Raw genomic sequence first — 21,588 nt, 5'->3', positions numbered from 1 at the left:
CTTCTGCTTCGCTTCTTACCTCTAGGCTCCTGCCTTGAGATCCTGCTCTGCCTTCTCTCAGTGATGGATTGTGACCTGAAAGCTGTAAGATGAAGTAAACCCTTTCCTAATCATATCAGTTTTGGTCATGGTATTTTATCGCCTCAGTAAAAACCTTAACCAAGATAGCATCTATATTTTAATTACTTCTATCAATTACTAAAACAAAAAAAATTATCCTCCAAATTTAGACCTTTATTAGTAGTGACTGTAACCATTAGTTGACATCATTCCATGCTATTTTTTTCCCATAACTCCAGGCATCCAGCTTTCACTGATGAAGTCATGCTAGTCAGAATGTCCTTTCTCTTTTGCCTTCTTGTCTGGCTGTTACTTAGCTTCAAGGCCCAGCACAGATGTCAGCATGATGCAAAAGGCCTTACAACCTGCAGGGATAATTTTTCTTCAGCTATGTGTCTAAAGAACCTTGTGCTTATCTCCTAGATTGCATTTGTTTTACTTTAGAAACAGTACAATACGTGGTGAACTGTTAACATAGTGTACCAATGGATTTTGTAGACTATTAGTCTATATTTGCTAACTATAATACTATAGAAATTCATACGATAATAAAATATCAACCAAAATATAGTTACTTTCTATATGGAGGTAAAATCATGATACATGTGATGACTTAAAACAAAACTTACTCATTGTTTCACAATGTCTACAGGTCAGAAGGTCAGTCACAGTATAGCTGGGCTGGCTGCCTGCTGAACTCATAGCCCTCATAGACAATTATTAAGGTGGACATATTTTTTTTTCAATGTCAGCAAGGTAATATATACTCTGTTTCTGAGTCTAACCACTCCATCCCATTAGGAACTTTCAGTTTGATCATGGTTCCAAGGGTCACCTATTGATTAACACAATTGATTAGGGACTCTAATCACAACTGTAAAAACTCTTGCCACATGCCATTATGTAACCTTGGGAATGATATCCACAGGACAGAATAGTGAGAACAGTCTACAGGAAGAAGTATTTTCAATTACACTGTTTACAATTGCGGCCTCCCAGTGATCATATAAAGAATGGCTTTTAGTTAGTTTCAGTACTAATTTTAGACTCCCTACAAACAACATGCTTCATTGTTTCCTTCCCAAGGTGCTGTAATCTCACCATTTACCCTATTTGGTACATTACTGCCTGGGGTATCAAAATTTTTTACCAGACATCATTGATACAGCATAGGATTTTTTTTCCCAGAAGAATATTGAAAGTCCTAGCTGGTTTATTTTAGGCTGCAAATGAAGAGTACAGGCAGAGAGAGAACAAAGAGCTATAGACAGTTCTACTAAAATATTTAACAGAATTTAGAGGAAATGTAAGAAATAAGAACTTGTAGCTCGAAATACAATCTGTTTTTTTTTTGCACCCAGTCCTTCTAGGCAACACAAGGCTCTCAAAGTGGGAGATAACATCTGGACAAAGACCAAATTCTGAGCTCTTTTGTTAAAATGTAGCCTCCAGGTGAATTTGAGATTTAGAGAGATTTAGTAGACTCTATTAGGACTTCAAAAAGCGTTAAGACATTTCCTTGAGACTTCCACAACTAGGGAAAAAAGGAGTTCTAAGAATAGCAAGAGTATGTGTCTCTTAGACCCTCTCAGCTAGAGGAAATGTTTTCCAAGGTCTTAAGGGTATGCTTCTTTGATTTTCTTACCTAGAAAATAAAGATTTGCCTTAAATCTCAGCAGCTTGCCTCTTCACTGGACAAGAACATGAAAAAATGATGACATAAAAATGTCTTTGGTGACCCACGTAAAAAGATACTATCTCAGAAAAAATGTGGGTATGGATACATTTTAATGGAACAGATTTTCAATGTAGTATGTCAGATTAATATTTGAAATAATTGTACCAATCTGCAATGCAAGTGTCAGAGAGGGCAAATGAAAATATATCTAATGTCTATTATTATTATTATTATTATTATTATTATCTTTTATTTTGATATGATAATATAATTACATTATTTTCCCTTCCCTTTCCTCCCTCCAAATTCTTCCTTATACATTTCTTTACTGTCTTTCAAATTCATGTCTTGTTTTTCCATTAATTGTTGTTATGTGCATTTGTGTATAATAGGAACATATGTATTCTTAAATATAACCTCAATCTCTATAATGTTATTTATGTGTTGTCAGGGTTGACCATTTGGATGGATAACCAACTAATGTCCTTTTCTTTGGATAAGACTTTCTCCATTTCTAGCACTCATTAGTTGCTTGTAGCCCTTTCTAATAGGGGTGAAGCTTCATAAGCTTTCCCCTCTCCACCTTGGCATGTGTATTGTTATTGCCCTTGTTCAGTGCATGTACAGGCAGTAATAATGGTGAGAATTTATGGGTATAATTTCTGATGTTACTAGAAGACATATTCTGACATCAAACTATGAGATAATCTGATTCGTACAATCTATCTACCCCTCCTCCACAATGTTCCCTAAGCCTGAGGTACAAGAGTTGTTCTGAAGACAAATCCTTTCAGAATAGGTTCCACAACTCTGAATTTTGATTGTTTTTGGCTTCCTTGATGAGGGGTAAGGACTACACTTATCTGTGGGTATGAGGGAAAAATTTAGAATGTAGTTAGGGATTATGCTGGTGTAGCAAAGTGATGGTTTTAGGTTCTCCTGAAAGATCTATGATTTCACTAGCCCTAGAGAGCTGGTTAGGTTTCCAGTACCAGGCATAATTTTCCTCTTCTTGAGTAGGTCTTATGTCCAATTATAAAGCTATTGGTTACTTCCAAGTTATCTGAGCCAATACTGTATCCTTAGATTTATCATGCCATGGCAGTTGTTGTAATTCATAGGCATCATATCTGGGTAGGACTATTGGTTGCTTCCTTCCTTCGGAAACTTACATGGCAACTTCCAGTACCATGAAAGCTGAACTTCAGAAAGGAAGTATTTGTGTCAATTGCAGCTTAGGGGTCTCTGGTCTCTGTGCCTGATGTTCATGGTAGCCTAGCTGGCTGTCATAGTCTTTCAGAACTTGGAGTGTATTTCATGTGTGCAAATGAGTACAGGTTCCCACAGAGTCCAGAAGTGAGCATTAGATTCCCTAGAGATGGAGTCACAGGTGATATGAGCCACCTAAATTGGGTGCTAAGAACCAAACTTGGATCCTTAGCAGGAACAGTAAATACTCTTAACTGATGATCTATCTCTCTAATCCTAACTTCAGGTATGTTACATTTATATAGATAGATCCTCAGGTGTGAATATCAAATATTTGCTATGGGGGAGAAAGTATGACTCACCCTGGAGTCAAAAATCTGAAATAAAGTAAGAGGACCAGAACTGGGCCTCTATCAGCATATGTTTCTGTAGCCATTGCACAGTAGAACTCCCAGCTGGTGTTTGAAATTGCTGTCAAGCAGGGACTATTGTTCTCCTTCCATTTCTCATTTAGAATGGTCTTGCTCATGGCATTAATCACATTCCAGTATTCAGTACTGAAAGTGTGGGAGGCAGACAAATTGTATTTTTGATTTGCAGATCTTCTGATGAAGTAGCATCTTAATTAAGGACTCTTAATTCACACTTGAGCTGATGTGGGGATAAAAGTCTATACTTTAAATCTATTGTGATACAGTAATGATTCAAACACTGAGAGTCTTGAGAGCAGCTTAGTATACTTTGTATTGAGGTGGAAGGGAAGAGTTGGGGTCCATTAAAGGACTATGGCAGTGAGTCTTCAGAGACGCCCCAAGTAAAGAATAAAACCTCTCAAAACTCTCCCCAAATTTATTGGACACTTCCCAGGTTGAATTTTGGCATAAGTGTGTTCCATCAATTGCAGCAAAAATTCAACTCTGTGATTTCCAAGGCTACACATGAAAAACGTTGCAGGCTCTGCAGGCACCTTCTGTAATGTTTACTTTTAGGATGCTTCATTCACGAGTCCAGATCCGTGCTGTGAGAAAATGAAGTGTAAACTGCACAGAAATGTCAAGTACAGGTGTGCAGGTAAACTGTCCCAGCTGACTTCCTAGGGAACAGAGAGCATTATCCACTGATCACATGAATGAACCACCAGTCAAAATCAATGGTGAAGCTGCAATATGAACTGAGTACCATACAAAGCAAGAAACTGCTGCTGTACTTGTAGAATTAATGCTAGGATCCAGATAACAAATTGTTATTTTATCCCAAAAGATGACATCTTTTTTTTTTCTTTTCAGGGATATAAAGTAAAAATATTTGTCTTTGAAGTCTGAAAACTATATTTTGTTTTTAAATCAGATACTTTTATTTTAAAGATGTGTGTGTGTTTGTGTGTGTGTGTGTGTGTGTGTGTTCTTTTGAACCTATGTACACACACCACATGCATGTATCTAAGAAGGCTAGAACTTGGATTACAACCAGTTGCGATTGTATCAGGTAACTAAATTCATTTCTCTTAAGTGCTATTAACTGCTGGGCCATCTCTCCAGCCCTAATTAAATAGTCTTTTGAAACAAAAGATTCATACTTGGAGGATTGATCAATGGGTAAGAGCACACATTGCTCTTCTACAGTACTTGAGGTCAGTTCTCAGTACCTAGGATAGAGAACTCATAATAGCTTGTAACTCCAATTCCAGGGGGTTGATACCTCTGACCTCCATGAGTGCATACCCCCATGGGCATACTCTCTCTCTCTCTCGCTCTCTCTCTCTCTCTCTCTCTCTCTCACACACACACACACACACACACACACACACACACACACACACACATACACACACACACAGAGAAAGAGAGAGACAGACAGACAGACAGACAGACATAATTAAAAGTGATAAAAATAATTCTTTCCCAAAATCATTGTTCACTTGCACGCAAAGGCAGGCCACAGAGTGGGCTTGGCCCATCACTGTAACTTGTGTATCACTGTTTTCAACTGCCAGTTATATAAGGGAAGATAAAAATGAAATTCTATACAAAAAATTTAGCATGTTTCTTTATTGTGCCAGAGTCCACAGAGTCTATGCTGTAAATATGTTACCCTAGATGTCCTTCAAACATGGTTCAGTCATATTTCAAAATCTCCTTAGGTATTTTAAAGATATTTTCTAAAATAGTTCATATTCATGGAAGAAATATTTCTTATGGAATCTATCTGTAATATTCTCAGAAATAAATTGACAGGTAGCAATCAGCTGGCTAGCACATAAAGTGTGGTATACAATGTAAAATGTAATATTATTTTGCAATGAAAAAAATGAACTTACCTCATGAGTATTCTACAATGGATGTGACAATGGTTGCATAACTCTATAACTTTACTAAGATTATTAAATTTGTAATTAAAATGCATGAATGCTAGAATATGCATCTTAAGTTGTCCCTATACAAGTATTTAAACATTAGTGTTTTGATTGTATGACAGGAAAACAATACTTTATGTCAATTTGAGATTAAAATTTTAAAATATTGTATTGCAGTGATGTGTTCCATAAAACATTATTCAAAATAAATTTAGTCCTCTTTATAGCAATTACTTTGTACTTCCTTGAAGCTGATATGTCCTGCACAATTGAAAATCTATCACCAAAAGAATACTGTGAAATAACAATTTCTTTCCAGTTGTCCCCTATAAAAATCATTCTCATCTGGGCAGTGGTAGCACACACCTTTAATCCCAGCACTTGGGAGGCAGAGCCAGGCAGATCTCTGTGAGTTCAAGGCCAGCCTGGTCTACAGAGCGAGATCCAGGACAGGCACAAAAAATACACAGAGAAACCCTGTCTTGAAAAAAACCACACAAAAAAAATTATTCTCCAGATGTGGAGTTTCTAAAAAGGCACAAATGGTTGATGGTGATCTGAAATTACACTGTAAATACAAGTTTCACATATTCCATAACAAGTAATTCTCAGCCATATTTTAAAAATAATAGCAAGGCACTAATTTCTATGGGATATTAAGAAAATGTCATTTTTATTTTTGCAGACTTGAATAAAATGATTAACAACTTCTGAAAGTTGTAAATAACTTTTGGGCTTAAACAATATCAATAAATTCTTTTCTAAGGTCTATGACCCTAGCTCTGGGAAGTTGACTGTGTTTCTAGAATAGTGCATGATGTCCTCCCTGTTGAGTGGGCTTGAAAGTCACATTGTAAAGGGTGCAGGTGAAGAGGACTAGTGAGGTCATGGGGGTTGATGCTTGACTATTTTAAAGAGGTCAGTTGTACGCATCAGGAAAGGACATGACACAAAGAAAATGATGTTAAAATTGGAGGCATGCTTTCCCTTTAGGGCAGGGAAATCATAACTGGCTTGTTTAAGCAGCTTAAGTAGAATGAAAACTTGCATAGAATTATTGTGTATGGGTTTGAAATAGTCTCAAGTAATAGTGTAGTATGAAGGTTTTGATTAGACTTGTTCAGAACTTGGGTTGTATTGAAAATTTATTGTTTCCAGTCATGAAGCAAAAAATAAAGCAATTGAAGTATTGATGAACTCTGAAATCAAGCTGTTAGACTTGTGGTATATTCAAAACCATCAAAAATAGTGATTAACCAACAGTATGTATCTAATTAGTTATATTTAAAATGAAACATAAATGCATTTTTTTCAGAGTACATAAGATATAATTAACTGGAAAATACCATATATAAAAGAAGTAGCACTTCAATTCATATTGGGGTATATATATATATATATATATATATATATATATATATATATATATATATTGTGTGTGTGTGTGTGTGTGTGTGTGTGTGTGTGGAGAGAGAGAGAGAGACAGAGACAGAGACAGAGAGACAGAGACAGAAGGACAGAATACCACAAATGCATTGTTTTCAAATAAGTTTCACCATGTATCTCAGGATAATCTAGAAATTTTGATGCGCCCAGATCACAGTCCTCCAGTGATTACAGTTGTGTAGCACCATGCCATTCCAAAGCCATAGGTAAATATCATAATGTGCAATCAGGCAATAATGCTGTACCTACCAATGAGTGATGGCTTGAAAAGCGTCATTTTGCATCTTGCTTGAGCCCCATATCTTGGGTGACATCTGTGGGAGTCATACCGTAAGAGTAATGAACAAAGCTTAATGAAACCAGTATTATCACACACCTACATAACAACATTCTGGTCAATAACAGACTGTAACTTTGACAGTGGTGCAATTATAATAAAGATGAATCATGTCTATCCCCTAGTGAGTTTATAACTGTCATAGTGCTATACCAGCATTACTCATGTGTTTGTGTTTCTGACAGAATCCCACAACACTGTCAGTCACTAAAAAGCACAGCGCATACAATTATTGGCAGTAAATAATAGGTGATAATGATAACAAATGACTATGTTCAGGGCATATATTTACTACTCTGTACATTTCATTGTTCTCCTGGAATGTACTGCACTTACAAAGCAAAAAATGTAGTGAAAAACTGTGCCATGTGATTTAGGCATCTGTTTCATGTATGTGCTTTATATCAAGCCATTTGAATGCATCAAGAGGCACCAAGTGGCTGATCACCTAGTATGTCTGGGTACACACTGATGTTTGTACAATGACGAAGTTGGTTAATAATGTATTTCTCAAAATACGTTGTTGTTGCTAAAAATGTGTGATTGAATCTGAAACCTGATAAAACTTATTTATTGACATAGAGAATTCATCAGTCTCAGGAATACTTGATAATTTTAAGATTTTTGTAAGGTGGCAAGAACATTTCTGAAAAATAAAAATAAAAATAAGTGATTTACTATTAACAGTGTTTGCTGTGGGATGTTCTGTATGGCAAATGTGTTGCTAATTAGTCAATAAATAAAACACTGATTGGCCATTGGCTAGGCAGGAAGTGTAGGCGGGACAAGGAGGAGAATAAAGCTGGGAAGTGGAAGGCTGAGTCAGAGAGACACTGCCAGCCGCCATGATGACAAAAAGCATGTGAAGATGCCAGTAAGCCACGAGCCATGTGGCAAGGTATAGATTAATAGAAATGGATTAATTTAAGATGTAAGAAGTTAGCAAGACGCCTGCCACACAGTTTGTAACCAATATAAGTCTCTGTGTTTACTTGGTTAGGTCTGACGGCTGTGGGACTGGTGGGTGAAAGAGATTTGTCCTGACTGTGGTCCAGGCAGGAAAACTCTAGCTACAAGTGTTCATTTTCTATCCCTAAACAAATAAATAAGTAACCATTTCTTCAGTTTGCTAACCTTTGTGTTCCATCTTCTCTCCAAACCTTAAAGAAAACATTCTCTGCTGAAGTCTAATTTAACATGGTAACATGATGAATCTAGTTTTCTATTTTTCCTATTATTAGTGAAGTATACGTGAACAGATAGAAAAGTAAAAATAAATAAATAAATAAATAAATCATTAAAAATTACAATGCAGAAGCTACATTTTAAAATCTATGAATAATTTACCTTAACATAAAACTAAATAAATATGACCTGCCTATAACACAAGTTCAGGCCTCATTCTCCAAGTTAAAAGAAATAGAAAACATTTTCTTAACTGTGCTTCTAGTTCCTAATTTTCGCAAAATTTAAGTTCCAGGAGGGAATGTACAGATTAAAAGATGGAAAAAAGAACCATTGCAAAAGATAAGATGGGGGTTATGATTCATAAGGCTATGGGATTAGAATACCATAGCTCAAGTAAGCAGACATGGAATAGATAGGTATATATGAAGCATTGGGGTGGATCCAGATGGGAGGGGATATGGGGAGCAACTGGAAGTAGAGGAGGGTAAACTGTAATCAGGTATATTATATGGAAAACAAAATATGTTTTCAATAAAAGAAAAAACATATAAAATAAAAATAATTTTAAAAATTTTAAGGTGCACATAGAGCTAAAAGTATTATACTACTTCTAATTTATCTTCCAGAATTATAATCACTTATCGGTGATCACAACCCACAGTCCTTACATCAGAGATCTTTTCAAGTGTCCACACACATTTAAAGGCCACAAATACCAACCTAAAAGAATGACTGATCCAAAAGTGAGATAATTTTGAAGTTCCTCTTCTTTTCATCATAAATTTATCAAATTAACAGTTGGGAGCCTTTGACTGTAAATTGGGTCTCATTCTGTATCTGCTACAACCAACAGATACCACAGGGTGGCCTAGTGAAGAATCCTTTTGTGGCCCATTTTCTTTTTGCTCTAAGTCCTGTTGTACCATTTTCTTCCAATGCTCTTGGTTTTTTAGTCTGTTTTCGCCTGAAGTATGATGGTATCTCATTAAGAAGCAGCCGGGAGCCTGTGCTCACAAAACAGACCATTACAGCCACAGAACAGAGTTACAGTTGCAGTCTCTCAGATGTCTACTTCTGACTCCACAAAATGGCAAATTAAGGCTGCACACATTCAGACCTCAAACACTGTTTTAGCATGGACCTCATAGCTCTTGAAATTTGGTTGCTGTCTTAAACGATGCATACCAGTGATAGGAAATAGAAAGCCTACAGTCAAACTGGCTCACCATTCTCTTAACTTCATAGTAAATATTTTCTTTCTGTCATTCTTGTCTATGAACCAAATAGAACAACAAGAGTGGGAATGCACATTCAATGAAGATGCTTAAGGAAAAATATTAGAGAGGAAACAAAAACATATTCACTTGAGATGTGTAGCAGGCAAGATCTGTTTTAACAGGACCCTCAGTCCCTCTTTCTATGGGCACTTAGACCAAAGAAGCAAAGTGGCCAGTCCCTCAACACTGAGTGAAGCAGAGGCTGCCTTTGTTTGGCTTAATAAATATCAAAAAGTTATTCAAAGATGCCAAGGACCTTAAAGAAAGTATCAGCCTCCTTCACATCAAGAAAGCTGTAAGACAAGAAAAACTGCCCTGCAAAGAATGTTTGCTGCATAAAACAAACCCACTTTACTTCTCCTATGTGTGGATTTTATAGCCTGCTGTGAGGCACCCATGTATTCATAGTTTTTCTGTTTCACTCCTGTGTGTATGCATTCTCTGCTGTGGGATGTTCTGTATGGCAAATGTGTTGCTCTGATTGGTTGGTAAATAAATCACTGATTGTCCAGTGGCCAGGCAGGAAGTATAGGCAGGACAAGGAGGAGAATAAAGCTGGGAAGTGGAAGGCTGAGTCAGAGAGACACTGCCAGCCGCCATGATGAGAAACAGCATGTGAAGATGCCGGTAAGCCATGAGCCATGTGGCAAGGTATAGATTAATGGAAATGGATTAATTTAAGTTGTAAGAACAGTTAGCAAGAAGCCTGCCACGGCTATACAGTTTGTAACCAATATAAGTCTCTGTGTTTACTTGGTTGGGGCTGAGAGGCTGTGGGACTGGTGGGTGACAGAGATTTGTCCTGACTGTGGGCCAGGCAGGAAAACTCTAGCTACAAATGGCGTCCAACGTGGTGGCAAGATTTTCCACCTAAAAACTGAGAGAAAAGATTCTAAAACGGAGCTAAAAACAGCTTCCTAATTGTCTCTCTCAAATGAGCAGCAGCTGCTGGTTTGAGCTACTGGTGGGTTTCTGGCGTATGCACTCGACCTGCAGTACGGGGAATGAGGCCTCTGCAAATGGCACATTAAGCTGCATGGTGGATTTAGCCTTTGCTAATACAAAACAAAAAAGTTTTAACTGCAGAAAAACATTTGATCATAAAAGATGTTGAGTTAAATCAAAATGTATATTTTAAAGGTACCTTCACTTCAAAACAAAAAAAAAAGGTTTTTGGGCTACACACTGCTTGGGTAAAAGCATAGAGACCCACAATAGCTCCCAGAGCTGGTGGTAAAGTACCACCACCATATTGGGAAGCTGAGGTGGGTGGAGCCAGCAGCCACAGCTGCTGCAGTTTAAAGCAATATCTTCACAATAAGATAGATTCAGATGTAATAGTTTACAATGTGTGTAAAATATACGTAGGCTTGAAAGAGACAAAAAAGGTGATATATACAGTTATATAAACAAATACATAGTTTTAAAAAATAAAGTCTTTAAAGAGACAGTAAAATTAATATAAAAAATAAGTCATGTAAAGATGAATATTACACAGAGAATCTGGATTGTGTTGTCTTTGGAACTTTTAAATGCAGAAAAACATTTGATCATAAAAGATGTTGAGTTAAATCAAAATGTATATTTTAAAGGTACCTTCACTTCAAAATTTGGATATAAGGATATGTTGCTTTGGAAAGGAGTCTCTGCTTTTGTTCCCACAGAAAGTCAAAGGCTATGGATTTGTTCCAGATTAAGATACATCAGGTTTGACCAACCAAGACCCCCTGAAAGGTCTCTGATGACACCATGGCCCAGATGATCCAACATCCAGAATGATTTGAAGGCAACTGGCTCAGACGATACACCCTCATGGACTATTCCATAATCCTAAAATTTTCTTTGTGTCCCCATAAGATACAGTGCCCCCCCTCCAGCAGGAAGTAGTAAGAGAAGCTATGCCCAAATTCCCAAATTATATGTAATTTTACTTTGTTAAAATTAAAACCTTCCTTTTGGAAAAAAAAAAAGGGGGGGGGGAAGTGCTGTGGGATGTTCTGTATGGCAAATGTGTTGCTCTGATTGGTTGGTAAATAAATCACTGATTGTCCAGTGGCCAGGCAGGAAGTGTAGGGGGACAAGGAGGAGAATAAAGCTGGGAAGTGGAAGGCTGAGTCAGAGAGACACTGCCAGCCGCCATGATGAGAAACAGCATGTGAAGATGCCGGTAAGCCATGAGCCATGTGGCAAGGTATAGATTAATGGAAATGGATTAATTTAAGTTGTAAGAACAGTTAGCAAGAAGCCTGCCACAGCTATACAGTTTGTAACCAATATAAGTCTCTGTGTTTACTTGGTTGGGGCTGAGAGGCTGTGGGACTGGCAGGTGACAGAGATTTATCCTGACTGTGGGCCAGGCAGGAAAACTCTAGCTACAATTCTCCTCAAAACTTGTTTCTTTTTCTTTTTTGTGGTTTTGAATATTTTTAAAATATTTGTTTTTGGAGATTATAATTACATAGTTTCCCCCCTTCTCTTTCTTCCTTCCAAACCACTCCCCATATGCCCCTGCTTGCTCTCTTTTAAGTTTATGGCATTTTTCTCCATTAATTGTTGTTCCATAGATATGTATATGTAAATGTATATGTACAGGTATGTATATATTTTCTTAAATGTATAAATATTGCCTGCTCAGTCTGTATAATGTTACTTGCATGTATGATTAAACCTTTTTAAGGATGCTGAAACCAGATAAAGTTCAGAATTCTGTTGCTTCAAAGATATATTAAAATGCTTATGTAGTGTTTTGAATGAAACTAGCCTTACATATTCAGTAGTAATTTTAATAAAATTTAAATGCCAGTTGACTAAGTTTCATATACAAGTCAATTAACAGTTTGCAGGTGTGCCAGTTTCTAAAACTCCCTGAATAAAGGGAGTAGGTTACATTAGCTTCTGCAAGCATATTCTGTCTGTGCCTTCAGAATTATCACCCTCAAAATATCTAGATTGCCAAATGGTGTATTTAAAAAGTATTTCAAAGTCTTTGCCACAAAGCCAGCACTACTTTGAGCAAACCCAGATTTTATAAATGGTATAACCTGTTAAGGGAGGAAAAGCATTTCTCCTACCAACACCAGGACAACCCTTGCATGACTATGATCACCTCTTATCCCCAAGAAACACTAAAAAAGTGGCTAGGTTGTGGGGATGCCAGCATTTCTTTTTTCAATTAGAAGTACTATTTTCAAACTCTCATCCTGTTACCATAAAGAAACAGCATCCAAAACCTAAAGCATCCTAAGTAATCAATAGTTGTATATACTGTTGGATTTATGGAGACTCATTCTATTGAACTTTTATATATATTTTGACCTAAATATATCACAATCCACATGTCAGCCCTGACCATGTTCACAAAGTTAAACTGCTTTCTCCTGCTGTCTTTCATGAGCTGGCTGGGATCTTTTTTTTCTACTTGAATGGGAATTTTAAGTACATGAGGAACAGCTTTTTGGGGTATTAGTAGTCCTTTGACCTTTAGTGCTGAGCAGACCCAGAGGCAAATAGCCCCAAGAGGTGGGAACTAGAAACATATGGCTCTGGACCTTCGAAATAGAGCCTTTTAACTCAAGGTGCTCAAGATAGAGACTTACTTCTCTGGGTTCCAGTTGCCAGCACCCTGGGATTAGAAAACTAGCAAAATTCTTGGCACTAAGTGGCAGCAAGTGGTAGTAGCGGTCAACTGGTGTTAGTTCGCCTTGACCTCTACAGAACCTAGTATGATAGCTCCCTACCGTGAGTATTGAGCCCCTCAGCCTTCAAGTTTTGGCAACTCTGAGAATTAACAGTCCACCAACACCAACACCACATTCACCATCTACCTTCACTTTCCACAGTCTTGGATCTCTGCCTTCTCTACTTCATGCACCATCTTTTGTGGTTTCCCCTCCTTTCCTTCCTATCACTTCTCCCATAGGTTGTTCTCTGGAACTCTACAACTGCCTGTTTTCACTACCACCACTAGGAGAGCAGTCTAATTAAATATCCAGAAAGGAGTACGTGGCACATAAATGAAGGCTTATATTTGCTCCAATCAGAGCACAGATGCCAATTCATCCCATCATTAACTTCTTGCTGGTTTACTGGGGACTGGTTACTCTCCTATTTTCACTGCAGGATCACATAAAGCTTCACCTAGCTTCACCTAGTGTATCTCTTTCCAAAGCTAGTGAAGGTTGCCTAGAGAGCTATAACTTGAGCAAGCATTTCTGGAACAAGATCTTGGCTTCAGTGGTAGTAGTCCTTGCAGCTGGGGTGATTGGAAAATATCCAAAATAGCCATGCTGCCACGATAACAATGTGACTGCTTGCCAGAGAAAGGACTGCTTAGCTGACAGTTTCCCATTTAAGCCTGCCAGCAAAAGGCAAAGGTCTCTCTCTTGGCACTGAAAGGTGAGGGGAGCCTGCTCTGGGCATGCGTGTTCACTCATTCAAGAAACTATAAAGACTTCAAGAAAGTGCCAACACAAAAGCAGCTGCATGTAGAAATGCTCAGCAGCATTTAACAATGCTTGTTTAGAAATGCTTAACCTCTGTTCCCAAGCCCTGCGGAAAGGTGGCTCCCTCAAACATATCTCACTCCTGTGAGATTAAAATTAAAAGCAGAAGAAAAAAATAAAACAAAAGCAGGTAACTCAGTGTTTGTCTTTTCCTAGTTTATGTGAGGTCTTATGAATGTTAATCTGCCTCCCTTACTATCTCTAAAGACTATATCACATTTTGCTGTATTGCTGTGTTTTTCTGTACCTACACATATATGCTCCACCAGAACTGACAGTATTGTGCCCACCATGGCATATATAATGATGCAATGTTTTGTTCCATGGGAAAGACCCTAGAAGTTTGAAAAGTTGGCATCTTGAAAGGTCCAAAGGTAGATAAAATGTGAGCCCATTCCCTTCTGATCCACTGGCATTCTACCATCAGCTTCTAAATGACCATCAGTGTTATTTTTCAAAGCTTACTTTATAACAAAAAGCCAGCTTTCTGAGATGGGGCAATTAAATAAGGCTACATTTTTGGTAAACCTGATGCTTTAATTGGCATGTTCATTTGGATCTCCAAATAGCAGATACACCTGTTTCACAGTGTGTGGAATAAATAATTACCTTTACTTCCAACGCATTTCCATTTTGAAGACAACTCATAAGGTAGTGCATTTTCATTGCAAAATTCTAGATGCCAAGGCATTGACTTTTATTAACTATATCAGATGTACTCAATTTTTAGATCTTCAAGACATCTGAAATCTTACTGCCTGTTCTACCTGGAAGGAAGAAGCAGATAGGGGAAAAATGGGGAGAAGATAATATTTTACATCAAGATGGGACTTCAAAAAACTATGTCAACTGCTCCCTGAGAAAATGGCTGTGAATTTACTGCCTGAGTGAGTCTGACCCCATCCATCACCTTCCCATGAATGATAGATCATTTGATACATGGTGTTTGCTTTTTCATGTTCCCATATTTGACACTTAAAGGAGACAGGAAAACATAGAAATCCTTCAAGACTAACCTTTCATATAGCAACTACTTCTGAAATATATGTGAATGACAGAAAGCTAGGAAGTGAACTTTCTGAAAAGTGTGTGGCCTCTTGTAAGAAAACTAGATCATGGAGAAATTCACTTACCTCAGATAAATTGTAAGACATTGGCACCTTCTCTGTAATACACTGAATTAAATATGAATCATACTGCTTACATTTTGAAAATCTTATGCAAGAGGTACAAGTTTAAAAAATAGTTAAAAAATAGTGTTCGTTTGTCATAGCAGCAAGATGATCGAAAGAACATGAATGCAATTATACAAACTCAACAGAGTTAGCACGAATAATTTCCCTTTTATGATAGTGGCTTCATAAATGGACTGTGGGAATTTGGCCTTCTATATTTTCAGCTGAGCGGTATGGTTTCTCTAATGGACCTTCCAGTGGTGCATTTTTCAGTAGCTGAATTTCCTTTAGATTGTACGCCATGTTTAATGCATGTTTTGTTCTGAGTTTTTTTTTTTTTAACTTGAAGTTTTTGAGGACTCTCATATGGTAGTGAAATATCATAACATATTGCTTTTTGCTGCGGACCTAGCAGCCTCCCAACTGTAATGTAGTGTAAAATTGTTGCTAAAAAATTCAATGTTTAGAATGATTGTCCTCATTAGAATTTCCCTGACAGCGAAATTGGTGACAGGGGCCAGGACACAGGTTATTTGTTTTAGATGTGGCTTCAGGAAGCAAGAGGAATGGAGTGGAGAGTCAAGAAAAAAATGAAGCATGCACCACGGAGCTACTTACTTCTGTGGAGAGAGAGGTCTCAGTCCTCCAGTGACCCTCTGGGGAACCCTGTGGAAAGTGCCTCAGACAGTCCTTCCGAAAGGGAGGAGAAGGAAGCCTTAACTCTCAAGACTCTCCTCCCTGGAGTAATGGTTACTTTAGAGGCTGTCCTAATCCATACTAATTCATCCAGGCTGAGCCAGCTCCCACTGCTTCAGGGAAAGCCTGAGGCAGAAATAAAAAACAAGACAAGCCAAAGGGTGATTGGACGCTTGAAATACTCTGTTTTACAAGCTTAGCCTGACACCCAGCTGCAGCCGTGTCTGATTCGGCCAAGGGTGTGCTGCAGGGCTGAAAAGGGATCTGTTATAATCAATGAACTTCTTACACTCCCTTCGTTGTGTAGTTAAGCATCACTGGAAGATGAGTTTTGGATAAAAGACTTTATGTGCTTCGAAATCAGAATAGTGTTTGAAACTAGTCTCTCAGTGAATGTCAGGAGCTTAGAGAGGCTCCTAGATCCGTTTTCTCCAGTTCGGATCTGGATGAGTTAAAATATGAGAAGACTGATTCCTTACACTCGCCCATGGCAGTGGACTGCCCTTGCACTGTGCCAGTGGTCAGCACAATACTAATTCGGAATAATTTATTTTTCAATGCTGGAACGGTAATGATAAGTGATTCTCCTGTTGAATCCACCTACCATGATTAACATTGCATTAATTTGAAATAATCTCTATTCTCAGATGGCATTATGGAGGTTTTCTGGTGCCAAGAAGTTTGATGTGCCCAGTTTGCTTAGTTAGGGTAGTCCCAGTCATTAGCTGGGACTCACTGAAGAGAGTGTGCCAGCACGTGCTACTTTCAATCCAGTGAGCTTTGAAAAGTTTCATTGTAACCCCAAGACCTTGATGAGTGGAGAACAGTACTTCGTGGGAGCTCTGGCTGCAACTTTCCTTAGTTCTCATTCCCGTGACCCAAGATGGACTGCATCAGGAAGAGCACCCCTTGGGCCACAGTTCATTAGCCCATCAACCATTTCTGCATAGATGATAAAATAGACCCCAGGTTTCCTTTTTCAGGGGCACATTTTAAATAGAAAAACATAACATATGCCAAGCTTTTATATTGAGTCACTCCTCAATCTTCCTGAAAATTCATTTCAGCCTAATATTTCTCTGTGCTAATCTTTGAATGAAAACGAATATCTGTAACTACAATGCTACCCCTTCTCTAGTTCCTTTGTTCCTTATCTTCTGACACATTAACTTTCACCTACTTTCTTCTCTCTCTACTTTTCTATTGTTGTTGTTTATATTCTCTATATACATTTATTTATACTGATAAAACTCAAATATACCTTTGATTGAACACTTTCCAGAACTGCATCTTGACATCGCTCACTGTTTCCAGCTCTCGCTTTACCTCAAATCACATGACACTTATATCCGATAACACTTGGTTTATCTGCTATTTTATCTCAGTTTCAAAATGATAAAGCATGACATAGATCCTTTCCTTGCTTTTTTTTATTTACTCATTCCATCTCTAATTCAATGAATAGTAATCTACAGTTGGTAAAAATATTGACAGATTTCTATCTGAGGACCTAACTGTAAAATGACATCTGACTTGCCTAATGTTGGTGTTTCAGGAAGCACAGGTATGGAATCAGAAGACTGTGGTGCCAGAACTGCTAGTCTTTTCCCAGTTACACTCAACTCTTTTCCTCAGCTCATGTGGCTTAGACAAACGTTTCAGCATGGAATTATACAGAGGTTTGAAAGAATACCTTCTCTCACGATACCCATTGTTTTGCTGATTCAAATTTGAGCTCATTAGTTCATCTAGGTATCTGAATGAATTTTTGCATGTGATGGGTACTCAACAAATATTTGTTCAATTAAATCAAGTGCTTTATACACTTTTTTTGCCTCAGTCAAGTCTAAAGAACAAAATACATCAGTATTATTGTGCCTTTGAGTTGGAGCCAATTCTTCTGCAGCCTGTAACCTTTTATGGAGGCTATAATCACACTTGGTTCTGTGCTGGAGCCAGGACAATCATAAAGCTAGAGATCACTTTGAAATCAACCAGCTTTTCACACAGCTGCTGTACTATCTTGTGAAATATTTCAGATATGGGGGCTATTCAGTTGGAAATAAAAGCAGACACCATCAAATAATATAATGAAAATGCAGATCACTTCTAAGAAGGGCAAGGAGAAAAACATGCTTCATAGCTGCAAACAACTTTAATCTAATCACACTGCCTGAAAATACCTATAATGGTTGGAAAAATGATTATGGTCCTTTCAGACCACTAGAATTCACAGGGGATCAACTCTGCTACAGACAAAGCAATTCTTCAGACTAATTCACCTTAAGGCAGCACTTAAAGATCCCATACAGTCATACAGTTAGCTGGCTCGTCTTTCTGAATGAAAGACATGTCCACTATGTAAGCAAGACATGAGTCTCACTGCTGGTATAAAGAGCTGGCAAGAAGATATATGGTAGAAAAATTGTTCCTGCTTGTTCATCAGACCTTTACCTAGCATTGAACCATATATAATTCTACCCACCTCAGCGATGGTCCCTTTCATTGACATGCTTTTTCAAAAACATACCATATCATGGTTTTTCATGTAAGAAATCCCTATGAAATGTGTTGTGGGATGTCTTACTGTATGCTGTGAATATGTGTTGCTCTGGTTGTTTGATAAGTAAAGCTAAATTGGCCTATGGCAGGGCAGGGTGGAACCAGACAGGAAAATCTGAGAGGGGGAAAGAGAGAGGAGAGGAAGGAGACACTGTGAGCAACCAGCAGGAGAAGCAAGATGTGAAAATACTGGTAAGCCAGGTCTACATGATGACTTATAGATTAGTAGAAATGGGTTAATTTAAGATAAAAGAGCTAACTAACAAGAAGCTTGAGCCATAGGCCATGCAATTGGTAACTAATATAAGCCTCTGAGTAATTATTTTATAAGCAGCTGCAGGACCGTGTGGCCGGGCAGTACTAGAGAAAACTTCTGACTACAGAAATATGTCTCAAGGAAAAAGTTATCAAGGAGAAAGTTTGAATGATTCTTTAAACAATAATTTTATGAAGAATGTGTGTGTGTGCGTGTGTGTGTGTGTGTGTGTGTGTGTGCATCACAGCACACCACAGAGACTTTGAAAATATCCTTCAGAAAAAAATGTCATTTCAAATTTATTTCACTTAATAATATTTTTCTTTAACCAACATTCCATAATCACAATTTTCTTTACAGTTTGCCAGGTATTGCTCTGAAATATAAGCCCCAAATACAGTAATAGTCTTAATTGAATTAGCCATTATGGAGCCTTCTCTGGTTCGAAAATCTCTAACTACTAACATGCTACTTTCATGCTGTATGTGGAACTCAAATATCTCTTGGCTAGAATTTCCAGCTAGGAAATTTGGACTATAAACACTATAATTTTCTAGAATTCTCTTTTGATAGGGAAAACAGCATTTATCTTTATGTTTTGGAATAAAATACTCTAGAGAGGGAAATTTAGTCAACATGTTCACTTAGTTTAAGCTATTTTACTGAAGATTATCTTAAGGCATCTTGTGTCTTGGTTAGTATGTTATATCCTCAGAATGCAAAGATGACCATGACCAGGCCAAAGAAAATTATGTGAAGAGTAAATTTCAAAAGCTAAGATTAATACCACCAAAACTGTGATATTCTGTGGATTATTATGAAATACTATGAAAACACATTGATATCATTAATTCTGCTTTGTAGGACTTACTTACTAATTCCAATTGTATTCCATCAACTATATATTTAAATGAATGTTTACTAATAAATATTCACCTAGCACCTACTTTGTGCCAGCCACTCTCCTAGGCCTTCTGGGTATTAAGGGATACAATTGACCAAGAAAAGCAAATGCACCTGATTTGTGGTGTTGATTTTATTGTAGAGAAATAACACATAAGACAATGTACTTATAAGTAGTGAAATAAATAAGCACATACTAGGTTAAAAATTATCAAAACAAAATAAAATGAGAAAAAATAAACAATACAAAGGATTTATGAAGATGATGGCAACCCATAAAGGTAAAATCACAGATGTGGTGACCAGGGGAAGCCTCACTGAGGAGACTCCTGGGCGATGTGTCTACAGGAACAATGGGTACTACAACTTGTGGTGACATATTGTGTCCACCAATATATTGTGCACCCTAATAAACTTATCTGGGGGTCAGGGAACAGAACAGCCACTAGATTAGACATACAGGCCAGACAGTGTTCACACCAACAACTGGCTCTCGGTTTTTTATTAATAAGATCGTTTAGCAATCCATCATACAATGACCATAAGATAGACACAAGCCTGATATGTGCACAAAGTAGTGGCCTGTGTTCTGTAGCTATAGCACCGGGGTCATGAAGAGAGTGAAGGAAGATGAGGTCAGTATCTAAGTCGGAAGACCAGATAAGCCCTTCCAAGTCACAACAAAGCCTGGGGCTTTTAAATGGAGTGAAAGGGAAAGCCACAGAAAGCTAATGAGCAGCAGGAAAATGCCCTAATCATCCTAAATAATATAAATGACAGTCTATGGTGACTCGGGTCTCAGAAAGTACAGTGGGGAGAGCTGCTGGGAATCTGGGTACATTTTGAAGAGTTTTCTAATAGATATTGAGCCTAAAGGAGAGACATAAGTCAAACGTTTTCTTATGTTTGGAGACTGAATTATTGAAGAATGGAATTTTTACTATTAGAGGTTCTTATGGACTAAATGTTTTGAAAGCTTACTTGAACAGGCCCCTTATAAAATCTGGAATAAGTCCTAAAATGTGTCCATGTAGTCTATCTTTATGCATAATTTTCCAAAGAAAAATTTCAATCAGAAATAGTTACAATGACTGCAACTCACAGCTCCAGGGAGGCTAGCTAGCAAAGAGGACCCTAGGAAAGACACAGGGATCGCCTAGCAATGGAGAAATGGATGAGATCTACATGAGCAAACTGGGGGTGGGGTAATGGAGGGCAAGGGTCGGGGGAAAGAGAGTTTAGGGGAGTGGGAGGTCCTAGCTGGATCAGGAACAGAGTGGGAGCGCAAGGAAAGAAATACCATGATAAATGAAGACACCATGGGAATAGGAAGAAGCAGAGTGCTAGAGAGGTCCCCAGGAATCCACAAAAGATGATTCCACTATAGACTACTGACAATGGTCAAGAGGGTGCCTGAGCTTACCTATTCTGGTGATCAGATGGCTGAACGTCCTAACTGTCATGATAGAACGTTTATCCAGTAACTGATGGAAGCAGATGCAGAGATTCATGGCCAAACCCCAGGCAGAGCTCCAGGAGCCCAATCGATGAGAGAGAGGAGGGATCAAATGAACAAAAGATATCAAGACCATGACTGGAAAAAATACAGAGACAACTAGCCAAACTAGTGGAAACACACGAACTGTGAACCAATAGCTGAGGAGCCCCCATGGTACTGGATTAGGCCCTCTGGATAAGTGAGACAGTTGTTTAGCTTGAACTGTTTAGGGGGCCCCCAGGCAGTGGGACCGGGACCTGTCCCTAGTATATGAGCCAGCTTTTTGGAAACTAGTGCCTATGCTGAGACACTTTGCACAGTCTTGGTGCAGGGAGGAGGGGCTTGGACCGGCCTCATCTGAATATACCAGGCTCTGCTGACTTCCTGTGGAAGACCTTGCCTTAAAGGAGGTGGGAATGGGGGATAAGTTGGGGGGGAGTGCTGGGGG

The 21,588-nt window shown here is 38.2% G+C and overlaps 1 long non-coding RNA gene across 1 annotated transcript; it reads right to left on the bottom strand.

Annotated features, from left to right (window-relative positions):
• Positions 1–213: 213 nt before the first annotated feature.
• LOC131924295 (uncharacterized) lies at positions 214–21,156 on the bottom strand. Its single transcript, XR_009382841.1, has 4 exons — positions 21,066–21,156; positions 14,660–14,817; positions 6,996–7,060; positions 214–425 (listed from the first exon to the last, which is right to left on the bottom strand). It is a non-coding gene; the product is annotated as an uncharacterized LOC131924295 (long non-coding RNA).
• Positions 21,157–21,588: the final 432 nt, after the last annotated feature.

Source organism: Peromyscus eremicus, chromosome 14, assembly GCF_949786415.1.
Source record: "Peromyscus eremicus chromosome 14, PerEre_H2_v1, whole genome shotgun sequence".
NCBI classification, from domain to species: Eukaryota; Metazoa; Chordata; class Mammalia; order Rodentia; family Cricetidae; genus Peromyscus; species Peromyscus eremicus.
The sequence above is the reverse complement of the archived record's forward strand: the minus strand, read 5'-3'. Positions and strand labels throughout refer to the sequence as shown.